Consider the following 21,947-nt stretch of genomic DNA (forward strand, 5'->3'; position numbering starts at 1 on the left):
GGTCGCCGACGCCGACGCCGCGGCCGCTCCGGGCCGCCCTGGCCCGCCGGCCCCCGGGGAGAGCGCGCGGCGGCCGGCACGAGGTGCGGACGCGCCTCCCAGCCGGCCCGCGGCCCGCCGCGGACACTTACTTGAGGGACCGCCGGCTTCAGGCTCGCGGAGGGGAGCGAGCGTTGTCACCGCGTCGCCCAGCCGTCGCTCGCGCGTCCTCCTCGCCGCCGGGGCTTCTCCTCCGAGGGGTGGGCGGAGAGCTAAGGGAGAGCCCGGGCGTTTGCAACTTTTCTTCACTTTCTCTTCCACCGCCCCCCGAAAGTGGGAAAAAAAAATGTCGACAGGGATGAAGAAGTTGAGGTAAAGTTGGGGGTCCGCGCGGGAAAAGCGGAGAGAGGGAGGGTAAATGGTTGGAAGTGGGATGCGAGCCCCCCCAAACGGTGGTGCCTGCAGGAGGGGACCAGGGGGGGGTAGGGTGGGGGTTGGGGAGAGAGAAAGAGTCTCTGGTCAGGAAACTTCAAGCGCGGATGAGGTCATCGGTTTAAAAATAAAGAGATGGCGTCACTTGAAACCAATCCCAGTGAATGAACTCAGCAGAGCCCGGGGGAGAAAGGAGGAGACCGACGAGGGCAGGGTTGGGGGCGGGGTTGGGGGCGGGGCCGAGCGTCGCCCGCCCCTTGGCGCTCGTCCCCGGGAGCCGGGCTCGGGTCGCGCTCCCGGTCGACCGAGCTAGCGACTCGCGGGCCGGCTCCTCGGGCTCCACCGGGATGTAGAGCACAGCGCCGCGCGCAGGCCGCTGCTGGCCGCTGCCGGTCAGCCGCTTGCTGCGCCTCGTCGCCCGGGGTTCGCGGCCCGGGAGCCCAGGTCCGTAGCCCGCCTGCCGGCCTGGGGTCTCGTCTTTTATAGGAGACTCCTCTAAACCCCCACGCTCGGGAAACGAAAACAAGGTGATCTGAGACTGCTGCGATCGCTTTGTAAGAAGGATCCGGAATCCCAAATCCGGGGCTTTTCTCTTGAGAGGGAAGTTATAGGTACTTTATTTAATTTAAGGAAAGTTGCGCCGGTGTCGGCAGACATTCACCTAGGTCTTCGTCCTTGAAAGATCCTACACGAATGCGTCTTTTTTAATGGCAAACGCAGCCAAGAATTATTTTTTAAAAAAATCTTTTCTGCGTGCCCTCGAGATGGCTCAACAAGTAAAGGGTCCATGCGGTGGAGAGAACTGAGTTGTCCTCAGTCCACATGCCGTCCCCCACCCCGCTTCACACACAAATAAATAAAATGTAGCAAGATGTTAATGGTATTTTAACCTTTAGGGCGGTTAGAAGCACTGACTGCTCTATCCCCAGCACCCACCCGGCAGCTCACAACCATCTGTAACTCCAGTTCCAGGCGATCTGATGCCCTCTGCTGACCTCCATGGGCACCGAGCACACATGGGGTGCATACGCAAACATGAAGGCAAAACACCCTTACACATAAAATAAATATTTTCTACAGCATCATCTTCAAGTCAAACCAGAGTTCACTGCCTCTCCAGAGCTGCAAGACCTACTTGACTTAACTCCAAGTCTTTCGTGGGTTTGGGTTTTGTGTTTGTTTTGTTTTGTTCTTTTTCTTCTATTTTTCTCCCTTCTTTTCAAAGTAGCTTTGTTTTGAGACAACTACATACTTTGGAAAATGAGAGACCTGAGGTGGCGACAACCACTCTCGGCAGCTGAATAGGACAATCGAAGCTTTATTCCAGTGTTCTTTGAGCATTTGAGCGTGGAGCTGCTTCTACTAAAAAGGACTCACGTGGATATCACATAACAAAGACGAGATTAATGACAGAAAAGCTCACTTCGAGTGGAAGTGTAGGAAGAATGTACCCCTCAAAACACGTTATCTGCAGGGTACTGAGGTAAGGATTCTGGCCCTTCGAGGCAGTATGCTGAGGTAAATCGATGTGGACACTGCCTAGGTGGCTTTTTTAAAGGTGGCAAAAGAACTAAGAAGCACCTTTGGAGTGGGCTAGAAAGATAATATTTCTGTTAGTATTCTCCTACCTTTAAACCCTGCAACAAAGGTGCACCCGTTAGGACTGGCAATCATTAATCATTTAAAGTAACCTTTATGGAATATACCCCCGGGTACTTCCGGATCATCTTTCAGAGTGGAAAAAAAGCCCATTTGGAGGTGAGACTTGAGAAGACGCCGAGCCTCACGTGCAGACGCGGACCCGGCTCGGAGGAGAGGCTGCCTTTGACCTCTGGCGGATTTGAGGGGAGGGGACGTGTCCGGCGGCTCCCTGTCCCCTAGCGGCAGGACGCGGTACTGCAGCGTCGCTGAGCTGACAACTGCCCAGAAGCCTGCTTTCGAACACAGGCAGGGGAGTAGTTGAAAAGGATCCGCATCTTCAGCCTTCCTGGGGAGAGGTGTTGGGATTTATCAGAGGAAGGAATAGAGAGTCCTTGTAGCGGGAGGTGCAGATCGTGACTCTTGCCAAGATAGAAGACGCGGAACAACTCCAACGGCTCTGCTATAATTGCCTCTTCCTTTATTTAGACAAGTTGTAGTGTCTTCCCTGTGAGTGGTACTGTGAGAGCCATTCTAGGGGCATCTTCTCTGGATATGGTCTAACTAGGGAAACAAGAGGACTGCATTAATGACTGAGTGGCATACAACTGGGTAAAAGAGTTTAAAGGTCAGAAGGTGGAGGCAGCCTAGACTACATAATGATAATAAAAAAATAAAAATAAAGCTGGCAGGGTGGTGCAGGCCTTTAATCTCAGCATTCAGGTAGAAAAGGCCAGCAGATCTCTGTGAGTTCAAGTCCAGCCTAGTCTACATATGGGTTCGAAGCCAGCCATGGCAACCTTTGAGACCAAGTCTTTAATCATCGGTCCCATCTTCATCACCACCACCACCATCACCATCACCTAGAGGGTAAAAGATGAGAGATCAAAGAACAGTTTGCAAGTGAGGATGTTGAGACAGGGTCTCACTATGTAACTATAGATGTCCTGGAATTCAATATATAGACCAGGCTGGCCTTGAACTCATAGACATCTGCTTGACTCTGTCTGCCAAGTGTTGGGATTAAAGGGGTGCACCACCATGCCCAGCTGTGGGAGTTTGTGTGTTTGTTTGTTTGTTTGTTTGTTTTTTAAGGAAAGGCATTTCAGGAACAGTTCTAACTGCCTTAAAGAATAAGGTTTAGTTTGTGATTTAAAAAAAAACAAAAAAAAAAAAAAAAAAAAAAAACCTCAGTATAAAGACGTTTTTAAGACAGGTTCTCCCTCTGTAGCCCAGGCTGGCCTGGAATTCACTATACAGCTCAGTCTCTGCTGTAGTCTCAGACTCGTAGCAAACCTGCCTCAGTTTTCTAAGAACTGGGTTATAGGTATGAAAGGACTATTTTTCAGGGGAGATAGCATAAGTGGAGACCTGGAAATTAAATGAATAAGGTGTGTTGAGGTGACAAAGGAGTAGACCCTTCCCATAGTAAGAGACTAGACTTTTAGCAATTAGATACAAAGTCAAATTAAAGATATTCGGAGGCACATAATAGAGGCACTTGAAGGGTAGGGTAAACACTAGATCAGCAGGGTAAAGAAAAACCATTAAGCAAACTTACTTAACTAAAGGGTACATTTCTCCATTTCTCCTCTGTCACTATGGTCACACACACACACACACACACAGAGAGAGAGAGAGAGAGAGAGAGAGAGAGAGAGAGAGAGCAAGGTATTAACTTCTTGGTTGTTGTGTTGAAATAAATGTCTCAAGTACCAAAGACTAACACCAAACTGAGGATGACCTTGGACTCCTTAGCCTTCGGTGTCTAGAATTACAGTCCTGGGCAGCAACAAAGAATATGAACTTTTAAAGTTAACAGAACATGAAGAAATATGTACAAGATGTAGGTCCAGAATTATAAGATCCTCATGAGAAATATTTAATGAAGACCTGATTAGAGTGACGTGTCCTATTCAGGGCCGGGAAGAACCAATTAGTATTATTTAAGAAGCTTAGCGATTCCCCAAATCTTCTGCACTCCAATTCTTCTCCAAAGCAGCCTACAAAATTAAAACAACTCCCAGCAAAATCCCAGGAAGAATTAACAATGACAAAAATCTTTTAAAATCTTAAACTAAAACAATACCCATACATACAGGACTAAGTTAGTGCAGGATCCCTAAATCCCAACGAAGAACTCATACTCCTGCTGTACTAGAAAAACAAGGGCTCCAAGATCTAGAGACCAGATAACATAAAAGAAACCATTTTCACTTCAGTTCACTAACAACATACAATAGGAGCATCAAATATTTAGTTGGAATTAAATATGGAAAGCTATGACCTATGCCTGTTTTTCAAAAAGTCAATACAGGATTTTGAGTTTTAGGCCAGTGAGAGCTTCATAACAAGTCCCCCATTTCAGAACAACAACAACAAAAAGTTACTTTTTTTTTCAATGTTCTGGTCTAGCCAGCAGTGATATACACAGGGACACAGACAATTCTGGCACTCGGGACTCTGGCTGGACCAGCATGGTGGCTCTCCAGGTAAAAGGCCTGATGACCTAAGTTCCATCCTGGGGCACACAGGAAAGAATGGACTCCTGGTCTCCACAGCTGACGTGAGGCATGTCTGTGCGTACACTCATCACACGCATACACAGTACGACACTTTAAAAGCAACTGTGGCAAGAGGATTGAAAGCTAGAAGCCGACTCACGCTGCAAAGGGAGACTATCTCAAGCTACACAGCGAAGTGCAAAGCAAATGTCCCCCTCGTGAAGATGGCCTCTGTGAGGACTGTCAAGTCTGTCTGTGCTGTAACAGGCACTGACAGAGGGTGTTTCTCAGAAAACTGTCTTACGGTGTAGAGATTTCAATGAGCTAGGAATAGAGACAACGGGAAGGGTGAGATGCCGTTCTTTCAAAAGGCTTGAGAAAAACAGGCTACTACCCAGTAAAACCTAAGGGAGAACATTTAAACCCTACAAGGTCATAATGGTCTGTCAGCCTATCTCAGCTCATCTTCCTCCTGTTAGTATTCTGTGGGTGTTTTGTATGTTTGCTTGTTTGTTTTCACATTTATTTATTTACATAATTGGGGTGAACCATGGTACACTTGTAAAGGTCAGAGAACAACTTGCCAAATGACTTGCTGTCCACGTGTGGGGCCTACTGGTCAAATTGGGGTCACCAGACTTAACAGCACAGACTTTACCTGCCTCAAATCTAACCAGACATGCTCCCTGTTTGTTTGTTTCATGTTTTGTGACAGAATCATATTCTGTAGCCCAGGCTGGCCTGGAATTTCATTAATCCTGCTATCTTAGTCTCTAGATTGCTGGATTTATAGGCATGGCTACCATGACTGGCCTCCAAAGAATTATTTTTAGGATTATGTAGAATCCAAGCTTGGGGGCTGGAGAGATGGCTCAGCGGTTAAGAGCACTGACTGCTCTCCCGGAGGTCCTGAGTTCAATTCCTGGCAACCACATGGTGGCTCACAACCATCCACAATGGGATCTGATGCCCTCTTCTGGTGTGTCTGAAGACAGCGACAGTGTACTCATATAAAGTAAAATAAGTAAATAATTATTTTTAAAAAAAGAATCCAAGTTTGGGGTTCTGACCAAGAGCATTTCTGGCAAGTAAAATAAGATAGTAAAACATATATATGTAATTTATAATTGTTTATTAAATACTAATTAAATATGTATTTATTATATACACGTATAAAAAATCTATTGTATGTATTTGTATATATATATATATATATGAAGTGCTGAAAATACTTTTTTTCCTGTTTTTATTTTCTTACTTCCCAACTACTGGAATGTGTGTAACACCACATCTGACTTACACTGGATTTTTAACCCTCATGACAGCCTTTATTAAAGGAATTCTGTCTTTGCAAGGACACATAAGTGGTAATAAGAAGTTGAAACTAAACTCGTTTCCCCATGAGACCAATTTGTTTAGAAGATAAAATGCAGAATATGAGTTTCCAAATAAGACTGAAGCAATACCGCTTCTCTTAGAATACACTTCTGTGGAGTTTGTGACTCAAATGGAAGCTGCAGAGGAACTCGGCAGCTACAAAGTCCAGGGGCACATGGGGACCTGTAGAAGGTATTGACACCAAGCCCTGTGAGTTACTGTGAGGTAAATCCTATACCAAGGGAAGCACCAAGTACCTGAGAGGCAACATAGTAACTCTCACATCCCACTCCTTCCGCTCAGGAAACCCTCACATGGAAGCCACCTAGATGACAACCACAGACTGAGCTGGTGCACAGAGAATGAGGAAGCTCATTCCAGGAAGAAAACACATGTACAGCCAGAAAAACAGAAGTAAAGTGTGTCGAAACAGCATTTGACTGCAATAGTATAAAGTCTGGGAAACAATCTGGAGCTAGATTACGTTAGGACCCAGTCAAAGAATTTACATGTTATAAGTAACAGGAAATGATAGGAATTTTATTTTATTATTTTTTTACGCAATGATTTTTTTTTAAATATTTACTTATTTATTCATTTATTTTATGCAAGTATGCTGTTGCTCTCTTCAGAGACACCAGAAGAGGGCATCAGATCCTGTTACAGATGGTTGTGAGCCACCATGTGGTTGCTGGGAATTGAACTCATGACCACTAGAAGAGCAGTCAGTGCTCTTAACCACTGAGCCACCTCTCCAGCCCAGGAATTTTATTTTTATCATAAAATTATATATAATTTTTTATTATAAAACTATACATATATAGTATAGAAAGTTAAGTTTTACACATTGTAAAGAAGAAAAGTAAAACTCTTTTTTACCTGGTCTGTGGACTTTACCCATAAGCTCAGCCCTCACTATGCTGAGGCAAGCGGGTTGAAATGAGGCTGAGGCCAGCCTGAGCTACATATCAAGACTTTGTCTCAAAGCTGTGGGAAAGGACAACCTCATCCAGTGGTGACTGAGGAAAGAGGAGAAGCCTTTTTTCTTGTCACGTCTTTTAGTGGTGTGTTGTCTATCCCTTCCTTCAACTTCAGAGGCACAGCTGACAAATGGAAATGAGAAGCAGTCAAGGCTTCCAGTGTCCGCACTTGAGATGTGTAGGCCCTGGAAAGGACCACTGTAGCCATCTGACACCACACACTATTAGCATTTCCTTTCATGGTATTTGTCTTTTCTTCTTAAAATTATTTTAATATAGTCATTTATTATAACAGTCACAATGAAGTTTACAAATATGTGGGAAATACTACATCATGTCTTTTATGAGTGTTTGCCTCACGTGCATATGTACACCACATGCAAGACCGGTGCAATCAAAGGTCACAAGAGGGCATCGGGTCCTAGAACTGGAGTTACAGATGTTTGTGAGCTCCCTTGTTTCTGGGGATCGAACCCACGTCCTCTGCAAGAGCAGCAGTGCTCTCAACGGCTGAGCCATCTCTTCAACATCAAGTAGCTTATCTTTCATACAAAACTTTGTCTCCAAAAATGGAATTGTTCATTGAGATGGTCTTATTACTAATATTAGCTTTCCAAGACTGAGACAAAGCAAGTTTGAACTCCTCATTTATAGTCTACAGTAGTTGCTTATCCTTCTTATACACCTTGTCCTGTGATTTCAACATTTTTCTCCTTTTCCTTTCAAGATGTTATTTAATTTCTATAGAAAATAGTGCAATTGCCACACTATCCAAGGATGATTTCGGGGCCATTTGAGTATCTTTTCTCCATCTTAAAAGTGTGAATGTCGAGACGCCTAGGATAAAAGTAGAATTTGCGCTGCCTCAGTCTGACTGGAACATATTAGAGAAACTGAGGAAGGGAATTATGAGGCAGAGAGCCATGTTGGGCCACGGCAACAGCTCAGGCATACATCCAAAAGAAATAAGTCTGATACAGTGGCAGGGACCATGAAAGAAGGGACAGACTCATGACACAGTGCAGAGGGAGAACTGAGAGACTGGTGACACCCTCCACGGAAGGCAGTGAAGATGAGTAATGAAAGCCGTGGACATCAACCCCTTCCACAGGCCCCAAATTCCTCATTGATAAATGGTGTCAGCAGTGTGGGAAGATCAAACGGAGACATGGGAAACGCTGAGCAAAAGAGCAGGAATGCAAACACTTAATCTGTATTAAATATTAGCTGTTACCGTTCTTATAGATGTTGAAACTAGATGGCAAATTGAGAATAAAATTTAGGGGCAGGAGATATGACTGTGGCTAAGAGAACTTACGGCTCTTTCAATGAACAGCACTCACGGGGCAGCTCACGACTGCCTATAACTCCAGTGCCAAGGTTCTCTTGTTCTGCCTTACTCTGTGAAGGCAGTGGTTCTCAACCTGTGGACAAGACCCAAGGGAGGGGTGGCTGAAAGATCCTTTCACTTCGGTCACATATTAGATAGCCTGCATATCCCACAGTCTACATTATGATTCATACCAGTAGCAAAATTACAGTTATAAAGTAGCAACAAAAATAATTTTGTGGTTGGGGGGTCACCACGACATGAGGAACTATATTAAAGGGTTGCAGTGTTAGAAAGGTTGAGACCACTGTGTTAAGGGCCCTTATTTTGTTCTCGCTCTGTGTGTGTGTGTGTGTGTGTGTGTGTGTGTGTGTGTGTGTGTGTGTGTACCTGCCCCTCCCACCTCTGGGTGTGTGTGTATGTATGTATGTACTCATTCCTGTCACTGTGCGCATGCGTGTTCATATGCTTGTTTCCTCAATTGTTCCCACCCTGTTTGGGAAGAGAGGGTCTCTCACTGTCCCTGAACTTTACCCCTTCAATAAAGCTAACTGCCCAAGAAGCTCTGAGATCTTCCTGGCACCTCGCCAGCACTGTAATCACAGATGCATAGAGCCCACACTCTTTGTTTAGTTTGGTGTGCTATTTGTGTGCACACATATGCGAGGGAGTGCTCATGCACCCATGACATGATTACCAAGTTGAGGTCAAAGGTTAACATCTGGAAGTGGGTTCTCTCTTACTACCATAGGTTCCAGAGATTGAATTCAGGTTGCCTACCTTGTGCATCAAGAGCTTTTTCGTTGAGTCTTCTCACTGGCTTGGACCAGTGCTAAAAATCCAAACTCCGGTTTTTGTGTTTGCAAAGCATTTTACTAAGCTCCCCAGGAATTAGAAATGTTAATTTCCTTTGCAACTTTAAATTGCCTTTCCTTGTAACCTAACATAGTCCAGCGTCTGAAGATTAGAACATAATAAATACTTTGGAAGGCCGGTGTTCTACTTCCTACATCTTCCACAAAGAAACTGCCTAGAAAGTAGGCCCTTGCCTTGTCTCTCTGCCCTGCATTCACTAAATGATGTATGGTCAATTCCAATTGGAAAATTCTTATACTCTTTCATAAGATTTTTTTTCTGGTGTAATCTGCTTCATACTAAAATATTTACAACCAAACACAATGAAGGTTATTAACTAATTACAAATCTCTAAAGAAACAGTTATCCCATTAAAACTTGTCCAATGAGGGGAAGAAGAGTTTGCCATTTGCCACTCATTTTTATTAACGAAGATGTTGCTTCTGAGACCAAATGCTCAGTGGCTGTCACCATGGCGTGGACATTCTTTTAACAGAACCTCGGCAGCAATGTTTTCATTTCGGCTTCAGCTGATTGATGAATGAACAGCAGAGTCTGTCCTCAGACAGGTGACAAATATCTGGTTGCAAGGCCGATTGCATAAATATATCAGAGGTGGGTTTTTTTTTTTCCCAAAAGGAAAAAGAGAGAGGGTAAAAGGCCACGGATACTGCATCAGGAACCAACCCTGAAGTTCTCAAAGGGCAAGCCTTGGGCCTGTGATTTCTCCCTAGAATGCAGTACTCCTAGCTTCTGAATTCCTTTGTTTCAAGTTATACAGATGTACTCAAGATAACTTTGGACAAATATCCAGTGAAAATAATGTGTTAATGCTTGACCCAGTTTTCTAGTGGCCGGGAGGCTGGCTTACCAGGAGATCAAAGGGGGGACTGGCTTGAAAAACAGGGCAGGACAATGCCACATTGTTTTCTGTCTTTGGGAAAGACACTCAAGAGAAAGGAGCTGGTCCCAGTACTGAGCATCCACTGTGCCCAGCACTGTTGGTGTGCCTGTCACCTAATTCCCACAGTGACCACGTATATAAGCTTTACTGTCCTCACTTTAAACTTGAAGAGTAGAAGCCCTGAAGCTGAGAGAGATCTCACAATTACAGCGAGGCCGAGACACACTTCCTCCACCCCTACCAACTGCTCTGACTTGCTTCCAGCTAGAAATGAGAGAGTCGAATTAAATAGTCTCTGAAGCCCCTAAAGTTCTCACTGTATGGCCTTTGTGGTTGGAAAGGGAACATAAGACATGGAAGGGCCTCAGGCGTGGGGTGGAACCTCTTTTTCTCCTGGAAAAGCACCAATACTGTGTCTAAGGACACTAGCACTACCATTCCCATTGGAAATTGCGATGGCTGCCTCAAGCCTGTGATCCCAGTTCTCATGAGGCTGAAGCAAGAGCATCACCCTTCAATTAAGGCCAGCCTCGACTACATAGTGAGTTTGAGATCAGCCTGGGCTATAGAGTGAGATCCCGTCTCTAACATACATATATGCAAGCATACACGCTTGCTTTTTTAAATTTTTTTAAATTTAAAGATTTTTTTTAAATATAAGATTTTTTTAATCTTCTGATTCCTCCTTTTTGTGGACCTTTTTTTAAAAAAAATGAATGTTCAAGTCAATCAGCATTTATTGATATTTTATTGTGTTCGCAAGTTACATTATAGCTGAGGCGCTGCCAAGCAGTAAAGAAGTTAGGGTATAGTCTGTGTACTTAGGGAAGTTACAGTTGCCTGAAAAACACAGCTACCTTGAAACAAAAGTATAATGCAGAACTGAAGGGAGTGGTCCAGACCACAGGTACTTCACGGGTGCAGGAAAGGGGAGGTGAAGGGAAGCCGAGAACCTGTGAGAACTGGGGCAGGGTGCTGCTCTCCTTGGACTGTGGGCTAGGCTTTCTTGGCCTTCTGGGTATTGTGAAATCTGGTCTGAACCTTTCACATAGTTCAAACATTCTGGGCTGTGCAGGCTGCAGTGCTGTCCTTCAGATCACGTCATCTAAACGCCACTGCATCCTTATTGGCAGTCCTGGGAGGGTAAAACCCCTCTGGTATGCAAACACCGTCATGGTTACTCGCTCCAGGCCATGGGAAGTTTCAAGCAGAACCAGTTTCTCAATAGGGCAAAAGTTGTGTAAAGGTGTAAGGAGCCTGAGAAAGTGTGAGAGGCAAAGCCTGTTGTGGCAAGAACCAGATCTAAACAGGGACACGTCCTTGTCAGTATCAGCAAGGGTCAGTCTCTGGCCCTCCACCTAGCCTTAAGCGCTTCTCCAACCCTTTGACCCAGAGGCTCCAGCCCTTGTCTTATACAGAAGGAACTACTTAGCCAAACCATTCTGCATCTCTCACATCCAATCCATTGATAAGACACTAGACCTGAAAAATTATTCCAGAATTCTGGACCCCTCCTTAAAAAAACAAACAAAACAAAAAACCTAAGTATCAAATCCTACTCTGTGGTGGCTGTTCCTGATTGTCAACTTGACTACATTTGGAATGAACTACAATCCAGAAATGGTGGGTACACCTCTGATCAGGATCTTGAGGCATAGTGGCCATGAAAAGCTTAGGCCCGGGCAAGGTGGTACATGCTTTTACATGAGGCAAGCAGATCTCTGAGTTCAAGGCCAGCCTGGGACAGACAGAGCAAGTTCCAAGTAAAGAAAAGCTTAAGTCCACGCATGGTGGTACATGCCTTTAATCTGGAGCGCACCTTCTGCTGGAGGCCTACGTAAGGACAATGGAAAGAGGAAGGGTTCATTCTCTGCCTGCTTGTGTTTACCTGCCAGCACATCTGTTGGAACCTACTTCTTCAGGGTTCCAGCTTCTACAGAAGACCAGCTGAAACACCTCTCCTCATGGCACTGAGCAATACTAGAAATACTAGATTCTTGGACTTACCATTCACAGCTGCCCATTGTTAGGTTAGTTGGACTGCAGACTGCAAATCATTCTATTTCTTTAATATATAGAGATAGTCCATAAATTCTGTGACTCTAGAGAATCCTAATTAATACATACTCTAAATATAATATGGGAATCTTATCCCAAAAGATGATGCCACATAAGTTACCATATGTTTACTATATGTTCTGAGACAATACTAGCTTAAAGAATATTTCCTAAACTATTTGAAGGCAAAACCAGCAAACAGGAAACAGTAGCTAGGTCTTTCCATCACAATATTATCATCAAGTACCTAAAGCAAGAGTAACTGGAGACCAATATGGTAGCTAATGTTGCATTGCTAGCATTTAGGAGGCTGGGGCAGAGGATGGAAAGTTTGAGGCAGGCCTGAGCTATATAGCAAAACCCTGTCAAAGAGGAGGAGGAGAAGGAAGAGGAAGAGAAAAAGAAAGAAAAAGAGGCCAATACTTGGTTCAGGAAAGTGAAACTTTGCTGATCCCAGAAATGATGAAAGTTTCATGGAGTCAAGGATTATGATGACATTACGGAATCAGAATTTCGGTAGTCAGCAAAGAGAGATTATAACATTCTGAAAATGAGGAAAACCACAACCAAGGGCAAAAAATGATGAAAATACACGAATAAAAATGGAGGTAGTTAGCCTGTCTTGGGAGAGGGTGTGAGAGACTGTTCCTAGCAAGAATTAATAGGAAAGAAGACCATATCAGTGAGATTGATTCAGGGTCTAGGGAGGTAGTGTTTGCTTAGCATTCCCGAAGCCTTAGGTTCCCTCCCAAGGTCCACAAGCACAAAGCATGGTGTGTTCATGCCTGTAATCCTAGCAACTGGAAGGTGGAGGAAGGAAAATCGGAAGCTCAACTTCAATCAGCTACACAGGGAGTTTGAGACCAGGATGGGCTACATGAGACCTTGTATCAAAAAAAAATGGTTTATTAACAAACTCAGTAAACATATAAGTGCTGATTATATGCCAAACATTAGACTGGGTTTCTTGTCACGAAGTAACAATAGCTAAACCTGTTAAAATGTGCAGTGTGCCAGGTGCTATGTTAAGCACTTTGCAGATAGTAAATCACCTTATGCTTACTACAGATCTTGAGTGTTAGCACTGTTATCCCCACTTTACAAAGGAAAAAGACAGTCTAGAGAGGTCAAGAAATTTGCTCTAGGTCATGTAATTAGTAAGTGGGAAAGCCTGGGTGTAAGCCAAGTGAGTCATTTCACACGTGGGTTCTGAGCACAATGCTAGACTGCCTCCACACATATTATCTAATTAAATCCTCATTAAGTTCGCTGCGACACAGGCATTGTTAGCCTCATTTCCAAATGAGGCTCCAAGACACCGAGAGTCAACCAGCTGCGCAAGGTCATTCCACTGAATACAAGGCTACAGTCTGAAAGCAGCTCTCTGTTCCAAAGCCATTAAACTTTCCATTACAATATAGCCACCTGGCAGAGGTGGTGTCCAGATAGGATCAAACTGGAAAATGTCGACAGCCCAAGAAGAGCAAAAAGCCTTGACGGGGACGGGGAAGGGCGTCAGGATTTTGAGCAGGCACGAAGAGATTAATGAGGGTAAGTCTAGGTCTAGCTTCAGCTGGTCACAGGAAATGGACTAGAGGGAAAGGGTAGACAGACTTTAGATAACGTCTTAGATGGTAAGTACATAGAAATGGGTGAGGGAGAGGGAAAGACAAAATGTAAAGGAAAATCTGATTGTCTTTGGGGCTGATTAGCTGAAAGCAACAAAAGATCAAAGAGGATTTGAGTCTAAATGATTCCGATTCAGCGGGTTACTGACAGGGACAGAGACATCAAACAAGAGCCTGGTTTGTGACCAAAAAAGAAAAATGTTTTTGAACATATTATTTGTTTCAACAAACAATGACCTAAAGGACTGGTCAGTAGGTAGTCCAGAAATGCAGGTTTGGGGTTTGGAGCAAATGCTAGATAGCAGAGGTGTTGATCACAGTTGACCAAAAAAGGCTAGACAACAGCCAGGGAAGGAGTAAAGGCTACCACCGCAGCCCAGGGCTGCAGCTCGTTTTGTGGAGTGTTTACCTAGCATACAGCAAGCCCAGGGTTCAGTCCCTGCTGTAAACTGGTCATGCTGGCTAATGCCTATAATCCAGGAGCTGGAGAGGCAGAACCTGAATAATCAAGAACTCAGTGCCAGGGCTGGAGAGCTAGATGACTTAGCAGTTCTTCCTTCCAGAAGACCTGGGTTTGATTCCTACCAGCACCCACAGCCGCTGACAGTCATCTGTAACTCCAGCGCCAGAGAACTTAATGTCCTTTTCTTCCATCCAAGGGCACTGCACACACATGGTGCACAGACACGCTTGAAGGCAAAACATCCATGCACAGAAAATAGAAAAGTTTCTTAAACCTTAATAAAACCCCCTCAAGATCAGTACTTTATACACAGCAAGTCTGAGGCCAACCTGAGTGAGAGGAGATCCTGTCTAAGAGGTAATTTAAAAACAAAAAAGGTTGGAATGAGCTAAAAGTAAGCGCACAACAATCAAGACAACTGGTTGGAGCCGAACAGATGAAACCGAAAGAGACGCAGTGGCGAGTGATAGCAAGGAGTCATGACCACAGAACTAACTTCCTGTGTTTCTGGTAATCTAGGGTATTTCCTAGAGGAGCCAGACCCAGCCTCTCGGGTGGGCCCTACAGAATAATCTGTAACTTACTCCCAGAAGAGGACAGGTGGTGGGCATCAGCACAAGGACAGACCTGGAGTCATCAGAAACAGCCTTATCACTCTACACCTACGAAGGTCTAAAACAACAAAAGACTGTATTTTACCATAATAACAAATACCTCCTCCAATATACGTATCTATATATCCCCTGAGATTTTCTATGAAAACTTCAATTTTAGCATCTCTTCCAGTTGTCCTCTTCATTAAAGACACCTCCCTTCCACCAGGTGTCGGTTTGCATATTTATAGTCCCAGCCTTTGGGAAATAGAGGCAGCCTTAGAGGAGGGAAGGCGGTCCAGGCCAGTCTTTGCTGTGTGTCAAGTTTGGGGCCAACCTAGGCTACATGAGAAAAACTTTAAATCATTTTGCTTTCCTTACCAGAGTTGGTAGCTCTGGTGATGAGGGAGTGAAACGACCTGTAAGGCTGAGACCCAGATGTCCTTGGCTCCTGGGGGTTTTCAATCTGGAAAGAAAACAGGGGCATCAGTTGGAAATAACTTGCTACAAAGACTCTCCTTGTGAAGCTGGATGTGGTGGTACTCACCTGTAATCCTGGAACATGAGACTGAGGCAGAGGGATCACAAGTTTAAGAACACTGCCTCAAAAAAATAAATAAAAATAAAAAAACTCAACCAAACTCCTCTTCTGGTTGTCTCCTCCCTGTCCATTTCTTCTCAGAGCCTTAGGAACGTGACACATTGGCCAGTACCCCACCCTCTGTGACCTCTTGTGCCTGACAGAATGAAGAAAGCCAACTTCAGCCAACACCTAGAAGGGACTTGCCTATGACAAGAAGTAGGAGTCCTGTGATCTCAGCTCCTGCTGGTTTCCTTTTGGATATGTCCTTTAAGGTCTGAAGCCCTACCCTCTGCCTGACATCACGGAGGTCACCTCCAAACCCCATATCAAGGCTTCTTCCCATGTACCTCACCTCTAAGGCAGGGTCCTCCACAAACTATGACAGCCTAAGTCTGTTCCTCCCGTCTTGAAGTGGCATGATGTGTCCCTCCTTATCCTGAAGTAAGAAAATGGCGACCGGGGTTGTTAATTGACTTGCCCAGGAGCATACACTTGGCTCACGAGAAACAAGGAGAGACGGACTTTCTGACCCAACCTACAGATTTTTGTCAGTTAGATAAATTTATCGAAGCTTTCCCCAAAGATTTGGTCTCTTTTACGGTCTTTTTCTTACAAAATGTTTATGATGTCTGAAAATGCCAGTCTATACTTTAGAAGGGACTGGGAGCAGCCTTGGTGACGTGGGGAGGCCCATTGGTTACCCGCAAACCACGTCAGGCAGCCTACTACACTGTGGCCAAAGCTCCGACCTGTGCCAACCCTCAGCCTTCTTATGACAAGGCGCAATGGAAGGCCCTGTGCACCAGCCCTCGCCAGGGCTCTCCAGTGTTGCCTCACATCCACCTTGATGCCTTCCTCTGAAATCCTTGATTACCAAATGTCAACAGGCAGCCAGCCGGCATGGGATGGGTCCTACAAGGCTATTGCAAGACAGTGCAATGACAGGCCAGCTCAACAAAAATGTATGTATCAGACAAACTTCAGGAAAGACTGGTCTCTCCAGCTCATCACTCAAGAAAAGCAGCTTTGTGTGACGCTTCCCATGGTGTGAAGTAGATGTGACAAAGGCTGTTCCATCATCGCCACATTCATTTGGATAGGCGTCTAAGGTCGGGACATCGCAAGCAGACCCTATCCATCCCCAATAGCATAAAGTTCAGCAGACAAGCCTGCTTTCGTGAAATCGACAAATTTTTCCCATGGGTCTTTTTCTTTTCCACCCTGGGCTCATGTAGCCCAGGGTATGTAGATGAGGCTATACTTCAAGTGATTCTCATGCCTCCTATATGTAAGTTTAAAAGTTCTAGTATAGAATTATACTTCTAAAAAGAGTTTGCAAATCATTTATGATAGCCATAACTTAGCAGGAGAGGAAAATGTTTCTCATTATTAGACTAGAGTACACTCATTTTTCTATGAGCTAACCTTACACCCTTGGCTCTGGTGGGACTGGTGGCTAACCTAAAACCTATATTTTTCAGATAAACTACTGCTTGGATCAAAACTTTTCCATCCCAATAAATTTCTTAAATTTTTGTTCAGCTTGCATTTTGCTTTTCAATTCAATTTTGTCAGTTTTAACCCCATATTTCTATCCAGAGTTTGAATTTGGAACATCTTAATTTTACTAACATTTAACTGGGCTCCATTGGAAAAGTAGCCAGTGCTCTTAACCTCTGAGCCACTTCTCCAGAACCCCTCTTCCCCTCCCACATATACCTTTTAAGTTTGTTTGCTTGTTTACAGCTAAACTATTCTAAATAAGGCTCTATGAAAATGAGAATTCCACTCACCAAGTTTTTTAAGGGTGGCTGATTTTCTTTTTACATGGCAAAGAGAGGAATATTCCTGTAGGAAGTAGGGGTGATTGAAATGTCATAAAAAGTTACCTTCTAGGGGCTGGAGAGATGGCTCAGTGGTTAAGAGCACCGACTGCTCTTCCGAAGGTCCTGAGTTCAAATCGCAGCAACCACATGGTGGCTCACAACCATCTGTAATGAGATCTGACGCCCTCTTCTGGTGTCTGAAGACAGCTACAGTAGTGTACTTACATATAATAAATAAATAAATCTTTAAAAAAAAAAAAAAAAAAAAAAAGTTACCTTCTAGAACGCCAGACTCTGGGGTGGAGGAGCTCATGTGCACGCACACGTGTGCTTGTGTAAGCCAGAAGTCAACACTTAGCTTTCTTAATCACTCTCCACTTTTTCTTTATTGGTCAGACATGGAGCCCATGAGTTTGTCCATAATGATGGCCACGAGCCCCAAGGGCCCTCCTGTTGGCACTGTCCCAGCACTGGAGTGGCAGGAGCATGCTCCGTACCAAGCTCCTTTTACATGGGTGTGGGGGAGGGGGCAAACTCAGGTCTTCTTGCTTGCATACCAAGCACTTTACCAATCCGGGCCTCTCTCCAGCCCTGGGGAATTTATGTATGTTATTTCTTGTTTGTTGTATAAGTTAATAGTTTATTTCCCACTAGTCATAAAACCTGGAGATGTCAAGAATTTAAGAAGTAGAAAGAAAAGGATTTCCTAATCTCTTCACACCACAAGGATATCTGCTCCATGCAAAGGAACAATTAAAACTTGGGTGATGTTATATATTGCAAACAGCCTGATACCTAATCTCTGCCTCCCATTTCTTCATTCTTCATATCTAGTAAAAGTGGCTAACATTTATCAGGTACTCGTGATGACCTGGATACTCTGCAGGGCACTTTATGAATTTTACTAACTTAAGCCTTGAAATTTTCATGATTTTATTTTATTCTTTTATTGAAAAGGGAAGTAAAAACACTTTATGATAAAATTAAAGACTTACATGGAAAATATTTCAGATAAACACATTAAAATTGACAATTTTCATGGAAAATTAAAGAATAAAGTGGTAGGCATGTAAAACATTGCTAAATTAATTGAAATATGGAATAGAAACATTTTGTGCTAGAATCGAAGATTGACGTGGAAAATATTTCTGATAAAATTGTAGAAAAATGTAGAAAAACATGTTAGAATTGAAGATTATCATGGAAAATTTTATATAGATATTATAGGCATTATATGCCTATAATGGTAGGCATAAAAGTATTCCTAAATTGATTAAAAGTGGAATTATAAACATTTTCTGATAAAATTGAAGATTTACATGGAAAATATTTCTGGTAAAATTCAAGAAATATATAGACAAACACGATAAAATTGACTATTTCATGGAAAATTTTACATATAAAATGGTAGTTATAAAAACTCTTTCTAAATTAATTGAAGGTAGAATTAGAAACGTTTGTGATAAAATCAAAGATTGACATTGAAAACATTTCTGGTAAAATAGAGGAAGTATATAGAAAGACATTAAAATTGAAGATTATCATGAAAAACAGTGCAGATAAAATGATAGACATAAAAAATACTAAATTAATTAAAAGGGGAATTACAAACATTTTCTAATAAAATTGAAGATTTACATGAGAAATATTTCATTAGTCTATGTCTTTTTATTGGGGAGTTGAGTCCATTGTTGTTAAGAGATATTAAGGAATAGTGATTGTTGCTTCCTGTTATTTTTGATGTTATTTTTATGTTTGTGTGGATATCTTCTTTTGGGTTTGTTGAAAGAAGATCACTTTCTTGCTTTTTCTAGGGTGTAGTTTCCCTCCTTGTGTGGGCATTTTCCATCAGTTATCCTTTGTAGGTCTGGATTTGTGGACAGATAGTGTGTAAATTTGATTTTATTGTGGAATATCTTGGTTTCTCCATCTATGATGATTGAGAGTTTTGCTGGGTATAGTAGCCTGGGCTGGCATTTATGTTCTCTTAGGGTCTGTATGAGGTTTGCCCAGGATTTTCGAGCTTTCACCATCTCTGGTGAGAAGTCTGGTGTGATTCTGCTGGGTCTGCCTTTATAAGTTACTTGCCCCTTTTCCCTTACTGCTTTTAATATTCTATCTTTGAGCCAGGTGGTGGTGGCGCATGCCTGTAATCCCAGCACTCTAGGAGGCAGAGGCAGGCAGATTTCTGAGTTCGAGGCCAGCCTGGTCTACAGAGTGAATTCCAGGACAGCCAGGGCTATACAGAGAAACCCTGTCTCGAAAAAACAAAACAAAAAAACAACAACAAAAACAAAAACAACAAAAAAAAATTCTTTCTTTGTTTAGTGAATTTGGTGTCTTGATTATTATTGCCAGGAGGACTTTCTGTTCTGGTCCAGTCTGTTTGGAGTTCTGAAGGCTTCTTGTATGCTCATGGGCATCTCTTTCTCTAGGTTAGGAAAGTTTTCTTCTACAATTTTGTTGAAGATATTTACTGGGCCTTTAAGATATAAATCCTCGCTCTTGTCTATACCTATAATCCTTAGGTTTGGTCTTCTCATTGTGTCCTGGAGTTCCTTGATGTTTTGGGTTACCAGCTTTATGCATTTTGCATTTTCTTTGTCTGTTGAGTCAATGTTTTCTATGGTATCTTGAGCACCTGAGGTTCTTTCTTCTATCTCTTGTATTCTGTTGTTGATGCTTGCATCTATGACTCCTGAATTCTTTCCAAGGTTTTCTATCTCCAGAGATGTCTCACTTTGTGATTTCTTTGTTTCTACTTCCACTTTTAGATCCTGGATGGTTTTGTTCAGTTCCTTCACTTGATTGTTTGTGTTTTCCTGTAATTCTTTAAGGGATTTTTGTGTTTCTTCTTTAAGGGTTTCTGCCTGTTGACCCATGATCTCCTGTATTTCTTTAGGGGATTTTTGTGTTTCCTCTTTAAGGGCTTTTACCTGTTGACCGATGTTCTCCTGTATTTCTTTAAGGGAGTTATTTAAGGCTTTCTTGAAGCCTTCTAATAGCATCATGAGATACGATTTTAAATCCAACTCTTGCTGTTCTGGTGTGTTGGGGAATATGGGACTTGCTGTGGTGGGAGAACTGGGTTCTGATGTTACCATGTAGCCTTGGTTTCTGTTGATAGGGTTCTTGTGCTTACCTTTTGCCCTCTGGTTATCTCTGGTGCTAGTTGGTATTGTTGTCTCTGACTGGAGTTTGTTCCTCCTGTGGGCCTGTAAGCCTGTGTCTTTACTCCTCTGAGCTCAAAATGAAAGCACTGCTGGGAGATTTCTCTTTCCTGGCAGGCTATGCACAGAAGGCTGTGGAGTCTCCTGGCTCCCTGGTGCCAATGGCGCCAGGAAGACTTCAGTCCCAGCTGCTCCACTGATCTTATGCCCTGTGTCTTTCATGATTTTAAAAAGTTAATCATAAGGTCCCATTCATAGTAGGCAAATAGTCTACTTTCAACTATTCCCCCAGACTTTTTTTTCTTTTGGTGGAAACATGGTCTCATATATTCCCAGGCTAGCCTATGTAGCTGTCTTAGATGGGGTGTTACTGCTTGAACAGACACCATGACCAAGGCAGCTCTTATAAGGACAACATTTAATTGGACTGGCCTACGATTCAGAGGTTCAGTCTCTTTAAGACTAACGGAACATCTTAGAGGTAAATCTGCCCACCACTGTTGTTCCTCATTCCTCAGAGACAGACTTAGTTCACCGTCCCTGCTGACAATGTAATACAGCAGACTTTAAGAATCAGAAGGGACTGCAGCGTTGGCTTGGTGGTTAAGAGCGCTTGTTGCTCTTCCAGAGGACCCAGGTACAGTTCCCAGCACCCACCTCAAACACTCACAACTGCCTGCGTAACTCCAGCACCAAGGACTCAACTTCTCTGTCTTCCTCAGACACCTGAGCATTTGTGATACACAGACACACACACACACACAAATAAATAAATAAAAATAAATGTAAGAAAACAAATGGCCAAAGCAATGGCCATGTGGTTAAGAGCACTTGTTGCTCTTCCAGAGGGTTCAATTCCTAGCACGCCTGTGTTGGCTTACAATCATTCGTGCCTACAGCTCCATCTAGTGCCCTCTTCTGGCCTCAAAGGGCCAGTCATGGATACAGGAACACTTACATATATGTCCTCAAGCGCTTACACACATCATCATCATCATCATCAATGCTTCTTTTAAAAGAATGCTGACCTTGGCAAGAGCCATGGCAAGTTTCAGAACACCCAAGGGGGAGTTCTGGTCACTTGTGCTCCTCTCTGAACATGTTTTCACCTCTGTCTCTTTAAGTCATTTTGTCTCTTCAAGTAAATACACTGGACTTGTCTTCAGTAATAGATCTCCCTGCTAGCCCATTCACGACATTGTCATTACTGACCTAGACAATAACATTCATTTAGCATTTCCTTGCTTCCAGCCTCAGCTCCCTTACAATGGGACCACCCTTCCATTACAGAGACCCAACTATATGGGAGCCCAATTTCAGAAATGGGTGGACACTTCCTGCCACTCTTATGAGAACTATGACAATCCTCTAGTATATAGATAACAAGAATCTCACCCGCTTTCATTAGCTAGACTAGTTTCAAGACTGCTTCATACTTTTTGTTTGTTTGTTTGTTTGTTTGTTTTTTGAGACAGGGTTTCTCTGTATAGCTCTGGCTGTCCTGGAATTCACTCTGTAGACCAGGCTGGCCTTGAGCTCAGAAATCCACCTGCCTCTGCCTACCAGAGTGCTGGGATTGCAGGTGTGTGCCACCACTGCCCAGCTGCTTCATACTTTTGATAGGGCC

At 43.4% G+C, this 21,947-nt stretch overlaps 1 protein-coding gene across 2 annotated transcripts in view; it reads right to left on the minus strand.

The window, feature by feature from the left end:
• The window catches only part of Dusp16 (dual specificity phosphatase 16), an 83,564-nt gene extending 82,984 nt beyond the window's left edge, over positions 1–580 (minus strand). For both annotated transcript variants that reach the window (XM_052175105.1, XM_052175106.1), the window contains exon 1: positions 132–580. The gene's annotated coding sequence lies outside the window, so the exon portion shown is untranslated. The remainder of the gene's footprint in view (positions 1–131) is intronic.
• Positions 581–21,947: the final 21,367 nt, after the last annotated feature.

The sequence above is a fragment of the Apodemus sylvaticus genome, chromosome 2 (genome assembly GCF_947179515.1).
Source record: "Apodemus sylvaticus chromosome 2, mApoSyl1.1, whole genome shotgun sequence".
Lineage (NCBI taxonomy): Eukaryota > Metazoa > Chordata > Mammalia > Rodentia > Muridae > Apodemus > Apodemus sylvaticus.